Raw genomic sequence first — 8026 nt, 5'->3', positions numbered from 1 at the left:
CTGCATAAGATCAAAGACTACAGCTTTCAATATATTTTACACATCAACCTCAGAAAGAAAAAAATCCTCACCACTGGGCCAACATCATGATTGATGATAGAGATAGATAGATAGATAGATAGATAGATAGATAGATAGATAGATAGATAGATATAGAAGAGAGAAAAAGAGGAAGAGAGAGAGATAAAGAGAAAATTGAAGTTGTCAATTATTTCATCTTGTTGAATCAACAATCAACATCCTTGGCACCAGCAGTCAAGAAATCAAAAGTCATACTGCATTGGGGAAATCTGCTATCAAGGAACTCTCTGAGGTGTTAAGGAGTAATGCTGTCAGTTTAAAGACTTATCTGATTCAAACCATGGTCTTTTCAATTACTTGTTATGCATCTGAAAACTGGACAATGACTAAGGATGACAGAAGAGGAACTGATGCCTTTGATTTTTGGTGTTGGAGAAGAATTCTGACCACCCATGGATTGCCAAGAGAACAAGCAAATATGTCTTGGAGAAAGGTAACCTAGAGTGTTCCTTAGATGCAAGGATGGTGAAGCTTTGTACCACATATTTTGAGCATGTTGTTAGGAAGGGCCAGAACTTTGAAAAGAACATCGTGCCTGGAAAGGTGAAGAGTCAGTGAAAGAAAGGAAGATCCTCAAACGAGATTCAGAGACATAATAACTCTAACAACTGATTCAAATATATCAGAGATGATGGGGATAGCAGAGAATAGGGTGAGTTTCAGATCCATTGTTCATGAGGTCGCTATGAGTAAGAGTCAATTTGATGACACCTAGTAAAAATAATGACAACAACAATAAGCCCTAATTCAGTTGCCAGAAATCTTATCTTGATAAAGTCATGAAACAAGGTCTTGGAACATCATTGCTGATGTCAGATGGACCTTGATTGATAGTAGAGAATTCAAGGATGATGTTTATCAGCATTTCACTGACTATGTAATGGCTTGCAACTGTGTGATCCTAACAGCTCATGGATAATATTATGAAGAATAAGAATTACAGAAAACTTAACTGTGTCCCTATAGAATCTGTACATTGACTAAGAAAATGGTCCTTCAAACAGAGTAAGTGGGTACTTATCTGTATGCTTTAAAATCAGAAAAGGCCTTTCACCACACCTTTTTATTCCGTATGATGAGTAAATAATTGGTGAAGTTAAACTATATGAAGAACAATGTAGCATCAAAGTTGGAGGACTATTCATCAACAAAGTGTATTATGTAGATGACACAACCTTGCTTACTGAAAAGGAAGAAGACTTGAAGCACTTATTACTGAAAATGAAAGACTACAGATGCCAGTACACATTGCACCTCAACAAAAAGAAACTGAAATCCTCACAACTGGACCAATATGCAAAATCATGTTGCTGTCGTTATTAGGTGTTTTCAAGTCAACTACAACTGATAGAGACCACATGAACAACAGATCCGAACCTTGCCCTATCCCATACCATCACCACAATCCCTACCATACCTAAGCCCACTGCTATCAACACTGTGTCAATCCATCTCATTAAAAGTCTTCCTCTCTGTCACTAATCTTCTACCTTTCTTAGCATGATAGTTTTGGTAGTAGAGTAAGTTGTGCTGTTAACTCAAAGGTTGGGCCTCCCTGGTGGTCACCAATGGCTCTGCAGGAGAAATGTGGGCAATCTCCTTCACTGGGATTTACAGCCTCTAAAAATGCACTGATGAAGAGCCAACTCCTGCCTTCAGGTGACCTCACTTGTTCCACAGTGATGAAGTCTAGCTACATTCCAGAGAGTGACTGCTTCACTGATTCCACCACAAGAGGTTCAAGGTGAATGCCGAGACCCCTAACTGCACAGTGTGTGGCTATAGTCAAGTAATCATTATTTCAAAGATAATTTTAGAACAAAAAAAATGGACCAATGACTGAGTCCCACATTTAGTTCCTGCCACCTGTCTGTCAGTTTACTGTCTCGTGATATGTGTGTTGCAGTCCCGTTGGAACTATACCACCAAAGTTTCACTTATCAACCAGGTCACCCAGTAGACAGGTTTCAGCAGAGCTTTCTGTTCTGCCCATGAAATGCCCCTCAAAAGAAAAATCCACATGTTTGTAAATACAAATAAGCAGTTTATTCCAGAGTATCCACAAGTGGAGGCTTTCTTCCCTCAATAGGAAGGTGACGAGGGGAAAAGCCCCAAGTCCCACCCCCCCCCCCCCCCCCCAATTGCTTTTATGGCTTTCCTGGGTGCCACTGTCAGGGCAGGGAGATTGAGATCATGGTTGGTGGGTCAGGGGATCAGTCATGTGGGTCAGCTTTTGACAGGCTGGCTACTTTGCCCGCCTTTACTCTTTTTGTGTCGCATAGACACTAGTTAATTCTTTATGTTACAAGGACAGATAAGATTTCACCCAGGGCATTTGTGTTTGCCTTAAGCTAAGAATTTTTATGGCCCACTTCCGCTTCTGGTATTAATGGGGGTTTATAAAAAATGGGGTTTAAGCTGTCCCCTCATTTCCAACGAGGGCACATGAGGAGGAAAGGACTAGCAATTTACATCTGAAAATTAACCTGTATAAACCCTGTGAATAGTAGCAGAATTCAACAAAATGACGAGTCAACATTTGGTTGTCATACATAGAGTTGCATGAGTCAAATCCAGCTAGATGACAGCTAACATTTATGATGGTTAGCACAGTTCATTCTATGGACCAGGCCCTTTTTCTTTTTTACTTTCTCTTTGGGTGGCATTTTTCTATCCTTCATGATTTTCTTTTTTTTACAAAATAAATTTGCCCTTCTAAGTATCCCTTTTTCTCTTGCCTTTTTATATCATTCTCTTTCTTACTCATTGAATGGCCACAGTGTTAAATCAAAACACAGTAATATTACTTCTTGTTGTTGTTGTTGTTGTTGTTGTTGTTAAGTGTCATTGAGTTGAACATGACTCACAGAGACCCTGTGAACAAAAGACCCGAACCCTGTTCTATAGCTATCACCATTTCTCTAAGTTCATAGAGTTTCCAGAGCCATGTTGTTGAGGAAGCAGATGCCACTCCTGCTTCCAAGCCTGTCTTAATTTGGGAGCTCCACCAAACACTGCCCACCATGGATAACCGTTATGCCATTTGAAACACCAGTGGTCCAGCATTCAACATCACAAGACCCCAAGTTATCTCAGTACAGCAAATTGACAGACCAGAGAGATGAACTGCTTAGAAGAAAGTTCATCCCAAACACAATCACAATTTTAAAATACAAAGTCCTTTCAAATACACTAGGCTCTGATTGATTCTAAACAAGAGGCTTTGAGCCCACAGCTCATTGTTAGCTAAATCCAGCAAATCCAGTCAGCTCACATACAATTGTGAACAAAATAAAAAGCAACCAAAGAGTCCACACCCTGCCCTCAACCAAAACAAGAAAACCCACCTTCCAGAATCCAATGGCTTCACACGTGAGCCTCCAATACTAGAGATTTAGGCCTCAATCAATAATATTACTTGAAATAAATAAGATTTTAGATTTCTCAACTTCATATTTGGCATGGTAATTAAAGTAATTTATGAATCTTTGTCAAACATAACAAAATCTTATTTATTTGATACAATGGAAAATTTTCTTTTTTCCTATCTCAGAAAATCTAGATAGAAATTTGAATTGAACTTATTTTCAGGGCAGGTTGTTTGTTTATTGATCCACTCATGAGGATTTTTTCCCCAGAAGGACTCCTAAAACTTCATCAGAAAATATACCTAAAGTAAATTGTTTTCTAGACCAAGAACTCAGAATCCAGTGAGTCACAGTTATGACCAACAGTAAGTATGTCAAAAAGGAAAGACTATGATATAACTATAAAATATTAGAATCCTTTCATTAGTAAAATTGGGCTCCTGTTCTTATAAAAACAAAAATCCAACATGCACAAGGATCTATCTTACCTTAAGCGCATTTCTGACACAAAAGCATGTTAGACACAAACATATCAATAAGAATGAAGATGGTGCTCTTACTACTGTGGCCTGGGAACTTTTTTTTTTCTTCTGTGGCTGCAGAATGACAGTCAGATCATCCTGGTGGGTTTCAGGTGCTTTGGTGATGACTGCTGCTTAAGATAAAGTATTTTCCAGGTTGATGGCTTCCATTACAATTCTCCAGACATCCTGTTTAGCATAAAAGTTTAAACTCTACTGAAGAATATACCCAAGTGATGGCTTTTTCTTTAGCATTTGACTATGGAAGCTACAGGGACAGATGAAGTTGATAAGCTGAACACAAAATTTCTATCTACTTGGAACAACATGACATATAATTTAGTAGGCTGTTGAAATCAAAGACCTATTTTAGTAGATAGTCCCCTATATTGTTGCATGGAAAATGTTACCATTATAAATATGAAGATGAAAAGAAAATGTTACCTTCAAGATCAGGATGTGCAATATAAGACTGTGTAATTTGGGAAGATGCAGAAGAATTCTGAAAATATTTTATTTTTAGAATATGGCTGACCTTCAGAGAAGAGTCTCCTCAAATAAAGGGCTCAACTTTGACTACAGACTGTAGTTGGGGCTGTATATTGAGAACTGGCTAGATGCTACTGGCTCAAGGTCACATACTACACTTTCTTGGTAGAGCTTGGCCCTGGCCTGATGCTTTGAACACTGAAAATTCAGACTCTGAATCATGGACTTCTCACACTGTAAAAAAAAAAATTACTGCATCATTTGAAGCATCACTGTCAGGGGGAAGTGAACTCAAAATGCTATCAATCACTTCTAAGAAAATGATTGGGAGATATTCTGATGATCATGAAATAAGAAATGAAATTTATCATAGAAAGTCATCTCTTAGTTTTGTGATTCTCTGTTGGTCCTCTCTGGCTTCCATCACCTAACAGAATATGGAAAGAAGTTGAAGGAAAAGCTGGGGATTGGTATGGACCAGCTGTAGATGCTCACATTTTAAGAAAAGCATTTGAAGAAGACACTCTTATTTACAATGTATAATTATTTCTTTTGATCAAGAGTATACCATTTACAACTCAGATGTAATTGATAAACAGTGTGTCTCCAAGGCGTCTCAGAAGCCAGACGAGAAGAAGATTAATCAGAACTGGCTTTGACAAGCACTGTGGCATTTGGACCAGAACAAACTGGGAGGAGGGTAGAGAGAATAGTGCAACAATGAATGAATGGAAACCCAAAATCTCTGTAAATGTTTATGAAAATTAATAAAATATAATTATAGAAAGAAAAAAAAAAGAAGCCAGACAAGAAAGCTTTTATTACTCTATTTCCTGTTAGACTTGGTGAAAAATTAACCAATATTGACTACTTAGAGTTTGTAAAGGGAATTCTAAGCCTTGAATACTGTATAAGTATTATTGGTGGCAAAACTACATAATCAGACTACTTCGTTGGGTTTCAAGATGATAGTTTGATTTACATGGGTCCCCGTTACTGTCAGTTCTTGCAGCTGTCAGCATAAGGGATTTCCTTCCTGAGACAGTCCACTGCCCTTCTCCCAAAAAAGATGTCATGTCAAAAAATGGATCCTAGCTGTACAATAGGATTTCACTGTTGAAATGTTCAGGACTTCAAACAAGCTTCTGAAGAAATAACTAAAATCCTGAAACATTCTTCTAAAGAAAAATACTCATTATAGACTTTTGTAAATGGTCATTCTTAAGATTATGATTTTAAAACAATTACAAGTTGCCAAATTAATTAATTTGGGGATTAACTTTGCCATAGGTGTGTCAAACACCATAATGGCTACTCATTGTGGGCAGTGTTTGGTGGCCCTCCCAGATTGATTCCGATTTGGAAGTAGGAGTGGCATCCACTTCCTATACCACATGCCTCTGGAAACTCTATGAACTTGGAGAAATGATGATAGTTATTAAAAGGCTTCAGGCCTTTTTTCATATATATTCTATATATATCTAGAAAGAGAGGGGGGACCCTTGTATTTAAAATTTGGCTGGGTCCGAGGGTCTAGTGTTATTTTATTTTGGAAGAACATTCTTCTAAGTTGAACAGCATTCTTCTGTCAATTTGCTGTACAGAGTTAATCTGGGTTTTCTGTGATACTGAACTTTGTGCCACTGAGGGATCAAATGCCATAACAGCTGCCCATAGTGGACAGAGTTTGGTGGAGCTCCTAGTTCAAGACAGGTTTGGAAGCAGGAGTGGCATCCACTTCCTAAACCACATGCCGATGGAAATTCTACAAACTTGGAGAAACAACAATAGTTCTAGAATGGCTTCAGGCCTTTTGTTCATAGGATCATTATGAGTCATGCTTGACTTGATGACAATCAACAACAACAACCAACAAAGATGATCTTTTCTTAGAAGATGAAAAGAAAATATTAAAACTATTCTGCCCAGAAGAGTTTGTATTACTTTAACGATTAACTCATTGGTGCTTGATGAGAACTCCTTTGAAAGGAGGGGAAAAGAAGAGAAAGAAACTAGTGTGCTTAAAACTGGTTTATTTCCCCAAATATCTTAATTGTTCTACAATAATAAAAAGAACATTTAAAAATATACACATCTTAAAGATTCTTTTTTTCTGAAAGAAAAGTGATCTAATTAATCTTACCAAGTAATTCTGGCTAAATTTGTGTTTTCCAAAGAGCTACTAATAATGATTAATGTTAATTGCACACCTTTTTTATTTTCTACTTGTTTATTTACAAAATTTGAATACATTGTTTTCAAGAACAAATTCTTTCAATTTCCCTCATAAGCCCCATCAAATTGTACAACCCCATTAATTCCTCCTCCCCCTACACATCCTCATCCCTCTGCTGCCACCCTCTCCCACCCCTCTAGAATCCTTGTACTCAGTCTACAATAATGGTTTTAAAAAATATTTATCCTTGTGAGACTGAGTTAGTTCACTCAGCATAATGCTCTCCAATCCCTCCCAAGTTAGGTAACAAGTTACAAAACCATTGCTTCTACATGCAACATAGTATTCCATTTTTTTTTTACTGTACCGTAATTTCTCAGTCTAGTCATTTGTGGACATTTGGGCTGTTTCCTTGTTCTCACGATGGTGAATAATGCTGCTATGAACATTGGTGTACAAATCTCCATTTGTGCCTCAGTTCTCATTTTCTCAGAGTATATTCCAAGTAATGGAATTGCTGGGTCAAACGGAACTTCTATGTTCAGCTTTTTGGAGAAGCGCCAAACTGCCTTCCAGAATGGATGAACCATTTTACAATCCCACCAACAATGTATAAGAGTTCCTTTCTTGCCACATCCTCTCCAACATTTATTACTTGCTGCCCTGTTAAATAAACTTTGCCACTGTTACTCATGTGAGATGGTACCTCATTGTGGTTTTGATTTGCATTCCTCTTATTGCCAGTGATTTGGAGCATTTCTCCTTGTGTCTGTTTGCCATTCTAATATCGTCCTCTGTGAAAATTCTTTCCATGTCTTTAGCCCATTTTGGATTTGGGTTATCAGTCTTTTTCTTGTGGAGGCCTAGGAGTATTCTGTAAACTTTTGTTATAAGACTCTTGTCTGAGATGTTGTTGTTGTTGTTATGTGCCGTCGAGTCGTTTGAGACTCATAGCGACCCTATGCACAACAGCCCTAAGCCCTGCTCTGTCCTGCGACAACCGCACTGCCTCTGACACACCCATCCCGATTACCCAAGTCACCGAATCAATCCACCTCATAGAGGGTCTTCCCCTCCTGCACTGTCCCTCCGCCCTCCCAAGCATGATGTCCCTCTCCAAGGACCCGTCCCTCCTGGACTGTTCCCAGTTGGTAGGTTTTCTTTTCACCCTGTTGGGAAAAGGTTTTAATGCAACAGGGATTAAATCTTTCTTTTCCAGTAGTGAGAGAAGATCTTCACCCTGAAACCCACAGCGTCCCTTTTCAGCAGGAAGTAGCTAAGAGAATACGCCGTCCCCTTTTCCTTATGACTCAGGGTGAAGTCTCTCTCAGGGAGGAGTGATAGGGAATGGCAAAGGATACACTGACAAAGAAGATTAATCAGAACTGGCT

At 38.5% G+C, this 8026-nt stretch overlaps 1 pseudogene; it reads left to right on the top strand.

Annotated features, from left to right (window-relative positions):
* Nucleotides 1-4231: 4231 nt before the first annotated feature.
* LOC102857078 lies at nt 4232-6408 on the top strand (annotated as a pseudogene).
* Nucleotides 6409-8026: the final 1618 nt, after the last annotated feature.

Source organism: Elephantulus edwardii, unplaced genomic scaffold, assembly GCF_000299155.1.
Source record: "Elephantulus edwardii isolate Elephantulus edwardi_28Jun2011 unplaced genomic scaffold, EleEdw1.0 scaffold00024, whole genome shotgun sequence".
Taxonomy (NCBI): domain Eukaryota; kingdom Metazoa; phylum Chordata; class Mammalia; order Macroscelidea; family Macroscelididae; genus Elephantulus; species Elephantulus edwardii.
The sequence above is the reverse complement of the archived record's forward strand: the minus strand, read 5'-3'. Positions and strand labels throughout refer to the sequence as shown.